This window comes from Rissa tridactyla, chromosome 1, assembly GCF_028500815.1.
Source record: "Rissa tridactyla isolate bRisTri1 chromosome 1, bRisTri1.patW.cur.20221130, whole genome shotgun sequence".
Lineage (NCBI taxonomy): Eukaryota > Metazoa > Chordata > Aves > Charadriiformes > Laridae > Rissa > Rissa tridactyla.
Window position 1 is genome coordinate 102,956,876 of NC_071466.1, and position 14,021 is coordinate 102,970,896.

At 45.4% G+C, this 14,021-nt stretch overlaps 1 protein-coding gene across 5 annotated transcripts in view; it reads left to right on the forward strand.

Annotated features, from left to right (window-relative positions):
• The window catches only part of RUNX1 (RUNX family transcription factor 1), a 175,114-nt gene that overhangs the window by 39,293 nt on the left and 121,800 nt on the right, over positions 1-14,021 (forward strand). Inside the window, exon 2 of one of the 5 annotated variants that reach the window (XM_054224368.1) lies at positions 2,759-2,824. The exons of the other annotated variants lie outside the window; for them this stretch is intronic. The gene's annotated coding sequence lies outside the window, so the exon portion shown is untranslated. The remainder of the gene's footprint in view (positions 1-2,758; positions 2,825-14,021) is intronic. 5 annotated transcript variants of the gene reach the window in all.

The following is a 14,021-nucleotide window of genomic DNA, read 5'->3' on the forward strand; positions in this document are numbered from 1 at the left end:
GGCTGCTTCCTGAATTAAACTCTGGCAGGAGAAGGCTTTCAGTGAAGGATTCCTGTCTCTGACAGCTGCTGGACATCCTGATTTATAAGCGAGCCTGCCTACTTGGCCAGTCTTGCCGTGAGCAGAGGAGTCTGTAGGGGCAGTGGCATGTGTGGGATGGAGATATTGAGTTTCTTGGTCGGGAAACAGGCTCCCTTCTGGACATCTCTGCTCAACGTTTTAATGCAGCTTTACAGACTGGGAGGAGACTCTGCAGGAGGTTTTGGCGTTTGGTAAGCAGGGTAACGTGAAGGTAGCTCTGTGGTTTCTCTTTTGAGAAGGGCCTTGATCCTCATGGTGTTTTGTCTGCTGAGGATCGCTCTTGCTGAGCGCGACTGAACTGACATTGGTGGTGCAAAGATACAACGCCTTTCCTTCTTTCTGAACCAAGTGGGAAGGATGGCAGTCGGGGGCCTTGAGGGGGTTTCTGCTAGGAGTAGATGCTGGTGCTGGAGCCAGATATTTGTTTGCTGTAATCCTGTTTGTTTACAAACACTGTGCAAAGCCTTGTTCCCCTGAATGCAGCAAGAATCAAACAGACGATGGTTTCTTTGATGGTGGCTCCAAGCCTCTCTCAGCCCAACCCGGTATTTAAAACTCCCATGGGTTTTTTTCTTTGCAGCACCATGCTATCGCTCTGTCTCCCATAGTCCCTCCTCTGCGGCTTTGGGCTCCTCTTATTTCAACCCTAAAGGAATTGACTGCCGTCTTGACATTTATCCCGAACGAAAGGTTACTCCCAAGCTCTTTGGGGAACAAAGCTCTTGACTGTTGGGTTGCCATGCCCTGCTCAGACCTGCCACCACACAGATTTTCCCTGCTTTCAGCTGACTGAAGTCAGCTCTGGCCAGGGGAACTATGGGTCCACGTTAACTGGCCTGGGGCTGTATGTCCCACCAAGGGTCTGAGAATGCCTCTCAAATCCTTCCAGGCTGGAGCAGGTTCATGCCCGGGGTGCCCCAAGCAGGGGCAGAGGAACGGGGTCTGTCTGCATATGGGTCGTGTAGATGTTCTCCTTAGCTATTGCCAAAAAGCAAGTGATTTTTCAAACAACTTGTTAAGAGAATTTCTTGAGCAGCAGCGTCTTTTTTGTTTTCACTAAATGGAGTTATTTGCTGGCAATTATTTCAGACCGGAATAGCTGGAGACTGTAGAGTTGTATTTGCATTTTTGTTCGAGTGCCTGCACATGTACTGCACACTGTGTTCCTTGTGAGGCAGTCATTTATTGTCCAAAAAGCTTTGCTTTCCACATCCAAGCACTAGAGCAGGAACCTTACAGGCTGACCTAGGTTTGGAGAACAAAAACTGAATGGCCGTGCTGATGTAGAGCCACTTTATTATTATTAAATTATTATATTACGCAAACAAGCCCTAAACCGTATTGTTTCTTCCCTCTTCTCTATTGCTTTCCCATCAGATTGCACGCCAGTCAGACTGAAGTTTAGTCTTAGTTCAGCACCAGAAAGCTGCCCCAGTGGTTCCTGAAGGATATTCTCCCCCCCTCACATGTCTGAAGGTGGATCTCCCAGCCAGCATCTCGGTGTGCTGCTCTCGGGAGCTGCTGAGTAGCATTTCATGGAGTCTGTTCAGGAATCAAACATAATACACATTTCAGTCGTGCCCTGACATTGTCTTTACTAAGTGGTCCTTTACAAGCCTGACACTGAGCTGATGGTTTGAGTGCGTACGGGGCACGGATCTCACTGAAACTCCACACAAAATACTGGTTTCTGAAGTGAAATGCCTAACTAGAGTGCTATCTACTCATTTTCTAGGAAACCCAGGGTAGAAAAGTCTCCTAAAGACTGTGCTTATGTTCTTTTCTCTTAACTAGCATGGAAAATGCAGTGTAATCTATGTCAAGTAGCATTCACTGGTGGCAGCCAGTGCTAGTTATAAAGGCAGCAAGAAATGACCCAGAAAGAAGGTCTCCAACTAGGGCTCATGCAAGAGATTCTTCCACAGGCTCTGATAGAGATTTGAGACCAGCAAGACCCTACAAACTGGAAAGAAAAATCCAAAGTGTGGTGCAAGATTAAATAAAGAGCAAAATTCTATCAGAAAGCCATAGTTTTATAAGCAAACAGGAACAGTGGTTGCAGCATGTATTAGAGTGCAAGCTCTCCTTCCTTTGGTTTGGTTTTGATTTGTTTCGAGGGGAGGGATCAGCAGAAATTTTCAGCTTGCTGTTAAAGCAACACATTCTCAGCGGAACTGGGTCCCCAAATCTTTTTTAGATTCACCTCTTTCGAAGAAAGGCAGTGGGGATTCCCTCCTCCGGTGTGGGAGTTTCCGAAGGCAATCCCCCACCCCTTGGTCATCAGCCGGCGATGCACCCGCCAGGCTGGAAGTCAGAACTCGGTATTTTTTTGGAAGGAGTCAGCTCCTAACCTGAGCTCCCACATCCAGAAATAAACATTTATATTGATCTGTATCCAAAGCACATTCCTACGACATCAAATCAGCACCTTGCATGACAAAGGGCGGCATTTACAACTCCCCAGTGAAACATGGAGAGGGACTGAGGCACAGGGAGCGTCATCTCAGCAGCATCACATCGCACAGCCCAGCAGGGTGGTGGTGGGACCCGTGAGAGCAGAGGTGCTCAGTGTCGGCTGCTTGCGCTCATTTTCCAGGAGGATAACCTCAAAACCCATCAACTAAATCACAGCAACCTCAACCTCCAGCTTTTTCCCTCCTGTCCCGTCTCTCTGCAGCTCCCACATTCCCGAGGTTTAACGGAAGTTTCAGATGAGGGTTGGTTTCAGCGTCGCTGTTTTGAGGTGGGTTTTTTTACTGCCGTTTGCTCTTTCCTTTGGGAGCCCACAGCAGGACAACCTTGGGAGCAGCTAAGCCAGCCGGCAGGTCGCAGGGGCTGCCGTCCGGCACGCTAGCCCTCCCTGCCCCGTGCGAAGGCTGCCATCTGAAACGGCGGGGACACGGGCTGCAGCCGTGGAGCAGACTAAACGGGATTTAATTCAATCTTTAGGCGGCGGTTCGCTGAACAAAGACCTGACTGTGCCCGGGCTGGCCCTCCCTCAGCAGGGAGCCTGCGGGACAGCCAGCCCGGACTAAACAAAATTTGCCAGTCTGGCACTGATTGAAGTTCAAAGCCCCAGGAAGGCCAGGAGCAGCAGGCAGGGTCACTCTGCTGTAGTGGGGCGATAGGGCAAATGCGGTGGGACCTCTGCCATTGAGCCTGGGTTACCTGCTGTAGGTGCCGCACATCAGAAAATGTTAATTCTGTAGGAATAATTGCATCCCTCCTAAACACACTTCACCAGCCAAAAATGCGGCAAGTAGCTTGTAGCTTACTGCAGGTTACTCCAAGCACAAAGAAATCAACCATCATCTACCATCGCTTCAACCCCCTTGTTTTCACTGCCTTCAGTCTGCCTTACCTGTGACTATCCTAAAAGTAATCCAGGGTTTTACAGGTTTTTAGATTTGTTTTTATTTTATTTTTTGAAATGCCTGTGACAGCTTGCAGGATTGGCTGAGCATCTGCAGCCCCTTCTCATGGGGTGGCCGGTTGCAGTATTATCTCCGCACACCCATCGTGTCTCCCAGCACTGTCCCTCACAGGGGCCAGAGCAGCACTGGCTGTACCTGAAGGACACCTCTGCGTTTCCCTCACTTCTCCCATCAGGAGAATGGCATTTTTCCCACCCAGGAGTGCTGATCCCACCTGCCGTGCCCCTGGGCACAAACAGAGCAAAAGGTGACGGGGCACAAGGCAGCCAGTCTGGGGACTTCACACACATCATTTGCTACCAGTTCCAAGCTTTTCCTCTGCATGCTGGGGATAGTGCTGGGGGCAGGAGGAGAAAGGAGTCCACACCCCCGCGATACGGCCACCGAGGCATTCGGGCCAGTCCTGGTTTTCCCATCTCCCTGGTGCAGGCTGTGATAAGCCTGCACTGGCTTTCCGACCTCTCCCTCTGGATGTGATGCTCTGAAGGAGTCTTTCCATGGGCCGGAGCAGACTTCTGCACAGAGCTTGCTTGTACTTACAAGGTAGCAGAGCAAATAAACTCTGTTGGTACAAAGCTATGCCTGTAAATTTTTCCTCTCTTTAGGCTTTTTCTTCTCTTCCTGCATTTTTTCCTCCTCCTTTCTATGAATGCATTGTGGCTGCCTTGCAGCAAGCTGGCCAAAAGGGTCCTCTGCAGCCAGGCCTTTTCTACCCAAAATCTGAGGCTCAGCGCTCGCTGCCAGCTGGTAGCTGACATCGTTTCCACACACACATGCTCTCAGTAGAAAAGACTAATCAGTGGCGTAAAAGTCCGCATTTCCTTTCCGTCTAATCGGAGTAGCTTTATTCTGTGCTTGTATCTTAGCCTCGTGCTATGGAATATACGAAATTTAAGACTCCAGCTACCCCCTGTTTAAATGTCGTGACACTCGACAACAGCGGGATGAGTAACCAAACTGAATCCTGAATTCTCCCCACCCAGGCTGCGTCACATGTGAGCCTCGTTAAGAACATTTAAGCAGTCAGCCAGTCACGAGAGAAAATAAAACTAAATGAATGGCAACAACCACACTGGTGAGAATTATGCACGCTAATAATGGTGTCAGCACTTGCTGCCGGAGCGCTATTAATGTGCAAAAGCGTTGTCTGTGCTCGATTAGAGCGTAATCCCGTCCCAGTCAGGGGTCCCGGCTGGTGCCGTTGGCAATGCGTTTGCCGGGGCCCAGATGTGCTGGCACGGCAGGACCCGCTCCCTCCCACAGCCCTCCTCCAGGATGGGGGAAGGAGAGACAGCAAGCGATGGGAGGGGGACATTCTATTTTGGGTGTTGGGGTCAATGGTTAGCAGATCCCAAAATTCCAGTTTGGCATCCTCTGTGACTTCTGCTGTGCTTGGGAGGGGATTGCATCTATCTGGCCGGGGCTTTGCAGAGCACGTGGTCGCGGTGATGGAAGGGACCTCAGCTCCTCCGAAGGCGTCCCCTCCAGAGGCTGCTGCCAAGCTGGTGGTCACCGACCAGGTCATAGAATCATAGAATCATAGAATCTTCATGGTTGGAAAGGACCTTTGAGATCACTGAGTCAACCATACACACACAAACCCCCTCCTACAATCTCTGTCACTAGAGCATGCCCTGAAGTGCCAAATCTACACCTCCTTGTGGGCTGGATCCTGGAGGCTCTAGGCTGTGCAGCCACCCATTTGTAAGCATTAATTCTGCCAGCATTGCTCTTTGTCCTCACCTAGGTCTCCAAATCGTGTCCAGAGTGTAGATGACGTCTGGTCTAAATAAATACACCAGAGAGGTTGAGTTTCCTGCCTCCTTCTCCCCCTCCTAGCACATCTGTGCCGGAAGAAACCTAATTTAAGCCCTGTGTCTCTGGCACAAACAAACGGGAGCTCCAAGCCCGCGGAAAGAGCGGTCTGTTCTTGCTTTCTTCATACCTTCTTAATTCTTGCTCTTCCTTGTGGTTTTGGGTCTCACTGCATTTGACAAGGCAGGCAGCAATCGCGCTTTGAAATGATTCTTATTTGGTACTCTGGAGTAGTCTCTGAGTCGAACTCTGCTGCGTGCAGCTTAACGCCCTGCCATTTTGGATTTGTTTATTCGTTCAGCGATCGAGAGAATCCCTCCAGCCCGTGCATCCACCAGTGAGCTTGCCGTGGTTTGTACTGGGTTTATCTCAATCTGCAGAACATGTAGCAGTGCATTGGTGACTCATAAAGGGCTCAGTCCTGCAAAAGCACGTGTTTAAGCACATGTTTAACTTTCAGCACGTTATTATATCTCACAGAAGTCAACGGGACGACTCACTTTCTTAAAGTCAGGCTTGTTCTTAAACACTGCTGAGGGCTGGAGTCAGAGAGCTCAACACCTTGCAGGAGCGAGCCCGTAATGATTTTCCTTTCTTGCCTGCGTAAGTCACGTTCCTGAGAACACACTCTAAAGGATCAGGTTCTGCTACTGTTGAATAGCACATATTCACAGATAGTCTGGTTTTAATCAATCGGTGGATGACTTTGAGCAAATAAGATCCCCCTTCCTATAACTCAATTTCCCATGTGTAAAGTAGAGATAATGATACTTGCCTTGTTTGCAGAACACTTAAAGATTTACTGAGAATTCACTCCATAAGAGAAATGTTCTGTATGTGGCTCTGAATAAATCAATATTAACACATTCTCACACCCGTGAATGCAGGACCGGGAAGGTATTTTTTATTTTTATGCAGTTGCCAGCTCTCAGCTGTAGGCAATCTTTCCATGAGAAGGCTGGAGAGAGACAGACCAAAGTTTTGCAGCGTATCTTTTAGTACAAGAGTCACAGCTTTAGGGAAATAGGTTCTCATTCTCCCTACATGCATTCTTGTTAAGGCTATTACAAGGTGCCTAAGCAGCAAAATTTAGGCTTGCCATAAAAGAGAAACTTTTATGCCTGTGACACACCTTTTCCTAGGAGATTAAATCTGGAAGGGATAGCATTCCTGCTGCTCCTGGAGGCAGATCTCTGCACATAAAACCTGGATTTCCTGGTGACTTGGAGGCAGTTGAAGGTATTTCCTACCCTCACCTGAATGAGGCAGGATGACATTATTCCAGGTGTCAGCTGCTAGGATGGAAACACGTTGACTTTTCCTAGCTAAGGATCTAACTCTTTACGTTTAATTGTAAAGATTTTAAGTTAAAAGAAAAGCTACCTATGAAGTATATTTTGAAAATGGTGTTGGAAGGATGGCATTGCCTCTATATGGTCTCATGAGTAGGCTGCTGAAATTTCCCAGCAAAATTCACCTTCGCATCTTTCTAATGACACCCACATCATATTGTTTAACCTTCTGGCCAAAAGTTTCTGATGTATTCACATTTCGCTCTCTATTTTTGAGTCTTCAGTTATTAACATGTGGATAATTCTGGGTTTCCAACCCTGCAGATATAACACGAGTTGACTCTTAAACTTGTAAGTCCAGCTTCTTGCTTTTCCACATCTTTGTGTTTTCTTTTCAGTAGAGATTTTGTCTGCCATGTAAAACAAAGTGATTATTCCATCCAAATCTTTGGAAAATTCTGTTCTTTGGCACAGTGTTGTGTTGTCTGATACTTTTTTTTTTTTTGAGTTTTAAATTTCTGGAAGGGAAGCCCTTCCTATGAGGAGATTTAAGTTTCCATCAGTCATGAGAAAAACTGTTCCCTCTGGAATATTAGAGGTAAACTTGGAAGACAACATTAAACAGAAATAAAATTCCAGATTGCTTCATTTTGAATTTCAGCCCTGTTTCTTTGGAGGGGTTATTGTTTCCAGAAAACACCTTGTTTTTTAAATATTCTTGGCCTTTTCAAGTTTAGTGCACTGACTGTAGTAGCCAAGACTTTTGGATATGCAGCAGACGAGAGAAATGTACAGCATCTGTCAATAGATAAATATACATGTGTGTGTTATACAGGACATAAAACTTTGTGTTGGGCTGCTATAAACGCAAAGCAATGTTGAAATGTTGCAACACTGGTTTTCCCTCTCAGTTGTTTTGCTTTGACCTATAGAGGTTTGAGGATTCTTGCAGAAAGTTGTTTTGCAGATAACTTGGGAGACATATTTAGAAAAGTTTCATGCAAGTTCTTTCCCACTTTCATGGTTTGGATGAGCCTACCTTCTTCCTACAGTTTCTGAACTCTGCTCCTATGTCCATAATATGTAGTTCAGGCATATTCATTCAGATTTCAATGATTCTGCAAATTACGTGCTGATCTTTCTTAAGACTAACCTTAATTCCCTTGATCCCTCAGCTGCAGGCAAAAGTTCCTGTTCTAATAAACAGGCAGTGATGTGTAGCTATCAGTGACTACATGCTGTCTAATTGAATAAATGCTGAAACCTGCATTCTTCTTACAAGGACTGACAGGGTTAGAAATTACTCTTGGGGATAGGTGTCCCTAAATAAGCATTTCCTAATGACACCAGAGTCTTGATTCTATTGCCCACACATAGACATCTGGTGCCATTTGAGATGCCCTGGGGTTTTCCAGATGGCCTCCAGTTGCTGCTTGGCATGGCTCTCCTGTGGCATGGGTCCTCCGTGAGTCACCTATGTTGTCTGCTGTCCCCAGGTGGACATCCTGGACTCCTTAAGGCATCTCAAAGGGCACTAGGTAGCTAGTGGGGGTATCCAAATCCACTCCTACTAGTTCAACACAATCATCTTCTCTTAGCCAAAGACTAAGATACAAGATTCAAAGAAAGAGATGTCCTGAAGCAAAGGAATATTTCTGTGGTAAATCACCCAAGAACGGGGTTCATGGCATAGGAGTGTGCCGGCCATCCTCACTTCACCAGACATCATGGGACATTTCATGTTGTTTCAGAATAGCTTTCCTCTCTGCAGCTCTGAAGTCACTGCGAAATATCAAGCAACATAGAGAGGGCACTGTATGGCTTCCTTTATGCAACTGATTCCTAAATATTTGCTTTGGAAGAAAACAGCCTTGTTGTTTAGTATAAATGAAAATGTAATTTACTTCTCCTTTGATCAAACTGAAGCCAGTCACATGACAGAAGCGCTGCTAACGCACGCTGTGTATCTGCTTTTGTCTATTCCCACTAGGCAAGCAAAGATTGCTTTCAGTAGCGAGGCATCCTAGCGCTTGGGCGTGGTACAGAGGAGGGTTCAAGTAATGAGCAAGCTCTCATTTCTCTCAGAAGACCTGGCAGAAGGCCCCGTCTGTTCTTTAATTACATTTCAACAGCTGTTTTTTATATATTTGTGTTTCCTTATTCAAACGTGGCTTATGAGAAAAGAGAAGGGGGGAAAAAAAAAAGCAAACGATGAGCATGCTTTTAACCAAGAAACACAAAACTCTGCAACACAAGAAGCTGTCATGGACTAGCCAAAATCTTTCCAAGAAAAATTATTTCCTTCCCAGACCCACATCAGTGTTGATGCCACTATGGATGAGGTGGAAAGAAAACAGAGCAAGTTGGGACTGGATCAAGAGCAAAGGCTATAATCCATATTGACTTGCAAAGAATCAAACATTGTTAGTTATCAGTCAGTCATCCTGACAGTGAAGTAGCAGCCCCGCATGACGGTACCCACAGGGTGAACAGAGAAGAACAGCTTTCCAGGTTGTTCCAGGGAGCCTTCATCATTAAACAGCAGCTCCCAGATCTCAGCTGTAGACCTGTGCTTTGTTTCAGGGCAGTGATGTGCAGTACTTCACCCATGCATGCACACACCACTTCCCAGACATCTGCATCCAACTCAGAAAAGTCATGGTGGGAAGGGGATCGACGGCTGTGAACATCACCTCTGCCTGCAGGGGCTATCCCAGCCACCAGAGCCCACGTGCCATTTCCCTTCAAGGCTGATGCCAGCCCATCTGCCAGGAAGTGTGAAGACCCCGCCAGAAGTCTCCTTCAAGATCAGTCATTGGGAGACAAAACTTCTCCCCATTAGTTTAGCTGACGTGATGTAATGGGAAGGCTTCCCTACTGGGATAAGATGATTGTCTTTGCTCCAGCAAGGGTGAAACTGAAAGAGTTCATGCAAACCCCAGTGTGCAGAGGCCAACTTTTTGATTACTGAAAAGGAAAAGAAAGGTTTGCCCTCCTTGTGCAAGCTCAGACTCTAAGCTAAAGAGCAAGATTGTTCTTCATAGCTTCACTGATGCATGAGAGGTTATCTTGTTCTGTGCATCATATCCGTCTTGACCCTTCTTCACTGCCCAAAATTGTAAAAATAGGAATGTGGGGACACCAAAGACTTATCTTGTCTCCGGCAATGGTCAGTAGCATATGGTTAAGGAAGGTATGTAGGACTTGGCACTCATGGTCCTTCACAGCTTCTAGCAGTCAGCAGCACAGGGATTTCTTGGGCTGGAAACTGCATATAGACTATTGTGCTTAGTAGCCAGTAACAGACCTTTACTTCCATTGGTTCATTAAACTTGTTCTTTGTGAATATGTTTAAACCCCTTTGAATTAATTTCTAATTTGGCCTCTACAGCCTACCATGGTATAAGTTCCACAATTTAATTAAAAGCTGTGTGAAAAAGTTCTTCCTTAGCCGGTTACAAAAATGCCACCTGGTAATTTTTTGTTCTTGTGCAGCAAAAAAAAATATTAATAATTGTTGCCTTGACCTTCTTCACTCTATTTATGATTTTATAGACTTCTTTTATACTTTTTCTACCAACACAAACACATGCTGCATCTTTTCTGGTCACCAAGAAGAAGAGAAAATGGAATGCAAAAACATCTGGAATACGAGTGGCTACGTGCCATCTAGTTAAAGCAAGATGGTTGTCCATAACTATTTGTGTACGCATCTGTGTAAAGGGAAATTATAAAAATAAGAAGGCTTTGTTATTATTGTTGGTTAATGAAGACAGAGCAAAGAAACAATATATTTAAACTCCAGTGAGACTAGGTAGGCAAAACAGGAGGACAAAAAGTCCTAGCCTCTGTTTCCAAAAAGGCTAGCTGTGGAACAAGTTTGGGACCAAGACAGCCAAGTTCAGACTAGATGTTTCCTACTGAGGAATGTGGTGGATAATAATAAAGTCCATTAGAAGTGGCTTCCAGCCCAAAGGGGGTAATAAATGCAAGAGTATGGTTGTCTCCTGAAACCAAAGCTGGTACTGCACTCAGAAACACAGGTGTTAATCAAATGCATCAAAACTAAAAATATCTTGGAAACAAATGTGCCAAAGTGCCAGAATCAGCTGGTGAAAAATAAGTACAGGCATTAAAAACAAGTGCATTTCTTGCGGGAGGTAAGCAAGTAACCTCATCTTCAGAAGAGCCTAATATAAAATCTCTCAGAAACATTTGCCTCTGGTTTTGTTTAAAGGGATATGCTTAAGCACAGTTAACTTACAGTTCTTTGCTTTTGTTTGCACAAGTGAAAGCAACATATGTTATTTTATGAACTGCCAGACATCGTGGCAGAGAAACGAGCTCAACCCCCATGGTGCAGAGTGGAAGGGGTTCCAATGCTTACCAGTGTTACCAAAAGTACTGCTGAAAAAAAGATGAAGGGAAGGACAACCACCTTTCAAGACACTGCCTATCTCATCCAGCACGCAAATCCCACCCCAACCTTAAAATACCCAGAGCCTGAAATGCTGCAACCTAGAGGAAGGGTCTCGAGGAGGTGAGGATGCAGGCCTCAGCATTTATAAGGTATCACAGTGCTATAGCTGCTGTAGTTCATCTTGGGTGTTTTCAGATTAATTTCTAAAACAGATTGTTCATCCCTGCAAAAATATCCAAATATCCAGAGCAGATTTGGATCTGAACATTGTAAACTGCTCATTCAAAATAACTCTAATGGATTGCTTTTGCTAACTTAGCATGACACCAACCTTTGGACTTTCTTTCAGTTCTCATTCCTTTTTAGCTTATTTGTGGAAACTTATAATTAGATTTTCCTTTTCCTCCTTCTCCCCCCACCCCAGCTGATAAAGTGCCATAAATCCTGGACATCATCCATGAGTGCAGTCATTTATGAATTTTGCTATTTTTTGCACATTGCACCATATGTAAGACAAACTAACTTAGAGGCACAGTTTCTTATTCCTGGCATGCAGGAGAGTCACTGAGAGATATCATATGGTCTCCTGGCAAAAGTACAAAGTGGCTCTTGTTGTTTGATCTACTGTCTTAAACTTAAATGCAAAATCTGATAATTGGGTCAGGCAGGAGAAGAACCTTACTAATAAAGCTCTTTTCATTTCCTTTTCCTATATTTCCTCTTTTCATCTTTTCTTTCTCCCTTTCTTGGTTGGTCCGAGGAGCTGGAATCAGCCGTTAGCAAAAGGGGTTAGCAGTGGAGCTCGGCTTATGGAATTTCATCTTCTCCCCCAAATTCCCTTCTGTCTGTTCATCCTTCAGCGTACGCTGTTCTCTCAGCTGCCCTGCCAGTGGATTCGCTTGCTCTCCTGGACTTGCTCTGCATGTTCTCGCAGAAATAGCCCAGTCTTTACAAAACCTGAACCGCTGAATGCACGGTAGACATTCTCCAAAGTCATCACCTCTTTAAAATCAAAAATCGCCTAGGAATCTCTTTTTCACCTAGGAATCTCTTTCATGCTATTTTTAACAAAGGCAGAGGTTCGTACTCCCGACGATACACCAGCCAAATGGACACTGAACTTTCTTTGCAAGCTGAATGTCTCCATAATATAAGAAGCTGAGACCTGAGCACTCACTCAGCTGAGAGATTTGTTAAGCAGCAATAGAGCACTTTTGTTCGCTGCTAGGAATAGCACAGCAGGAACATTTCATGGTTGGTTTAATGAATGGAATTAGGTACTTGATGGTTGCCCATGTAATTTGATTGGCTGTACTTTCCCTCCATGATTTTGCCTAAAATTCATCAAAAAATATGAAATCTGAATTTTGAAAAATTAGCCTACGCACTTCAGTAAAAAAGCCCTGGAGCTCCTGAAGCAACGAAACGCCTGCCAGCTGCACGTCAGGGCTCTGCCTGCAGCTTCATCTGCTGGGTGGCTGCTGCTCTGGACCCATCAGCCTGGCACCATGTGCTGCAGAAGGGCTTTTAGATCACACAGGAGAGGGTTGCAGGAGCGGGCAGTCGTTGGCCAGGAGTGACTGAGTAAGAGCATTTTAATTGATCGCTAAGCCCCATCTGTAGCAGGGTTAGCACACAGGAAGCACACAGCAGGGTTTCCAGACCTATGAAAATGATCAGTTTTACTATAATACAAACTCTCGTTTGACTTACTACACTCTTGTACCCATGACTTTCCTCCACATCTCCCCTCTGGGATGCTTGGGAGTTATTCTCAGGGCAGAAAACAGATTTGATGTTTGGTGAAGGACCGAAGTAGGTGGTTTTCCCCTCCTGTATTGACCACAAACACAGAAGCTCCCCAGCTACGACCAGGAAAAATACGCCAAAAGCTGTTTCTCTCTAGGCAGTTAGGTACAGAGCAGGAGATGTTTCGTGGGTGTAGCTATGCCTGCTCCCCAAACTGCATCTTGGCTGGTGTGTTTATGGGAGCAATTGCCCAACTGGAGGCTTTACAAACCAAATTGGCTTGCTGCTTAAGAATTACTAAATATCTCCTTGCTCAGGACAGAAACTTAGCTGATAAAAAAAAAGCCCAACCCACAAAACAAAGCAAAACCCTTTAGAAAACACTTATTAAATAATGTGTATTAGAAGGGGGTATTTTTAGCAAAGATCAGCCTTGCTGCTTTTTCACTGTGCATTCCAAGTTCAGCCTTGAATACTGCATCTTGGTCTGTAGAAGGGACACTCAAGCAGCTGGGCAATTTCATACAAGAAAACATCAGCGCCAGCAAGTACAGAATACATGAGCAGGAAAAATAAAATTAAAAAGCTGTAAGGCACCCTCAAGATACGTGCTGAAAATGGAACTCGTGAAGAATAGCAGGGTTTGCAATTGTTCAATAAGATGGCAGGATAATAACGCAACAGGCACAAAATAATTTTTACTTGTTCCCCAAACATTTTTTTTTCCTGCATTTCTCTTTTGCAGAAGATTAAACAAACTCATACGGCCAGGCGATAAGAACACAAGCAAGGACTGTCAGCAGGGCTTCTGGGTTATTTTTACTTTTGGCAGACATGGGAGGGCTCGGCTCCTAGTCTGTTTTGTGTGATGACTTAGACCTTTTGCAGGTTTGAATATTTGCGCTGGGGGCCAGATTACAGTGTCAATTTTCCTCATGTATCAGCATGACAGGCAGCCGTGTTGATCCACTGTCAAACCTCAGCCTCGCACACTGCTGAACACAGATGGGGTGGTCAGGTGTCATGTACATTTAGGAAGAATTACTTTACTGAAAGAGTGGTCAGGCACTGGAACAGCCTGCCCAGGGAGGTGGTGGAGTCACCATCCCTAGAGGTATTTAAGAAACATCTAGATTGGGCACTTCAGGGCATGCTCTAGTGGCAGAGATTGTAGGGGTTGGGTTTTTTTGTGTGCGTATGGTTGGACTCGATGATCTCAAAGGTCCTTTC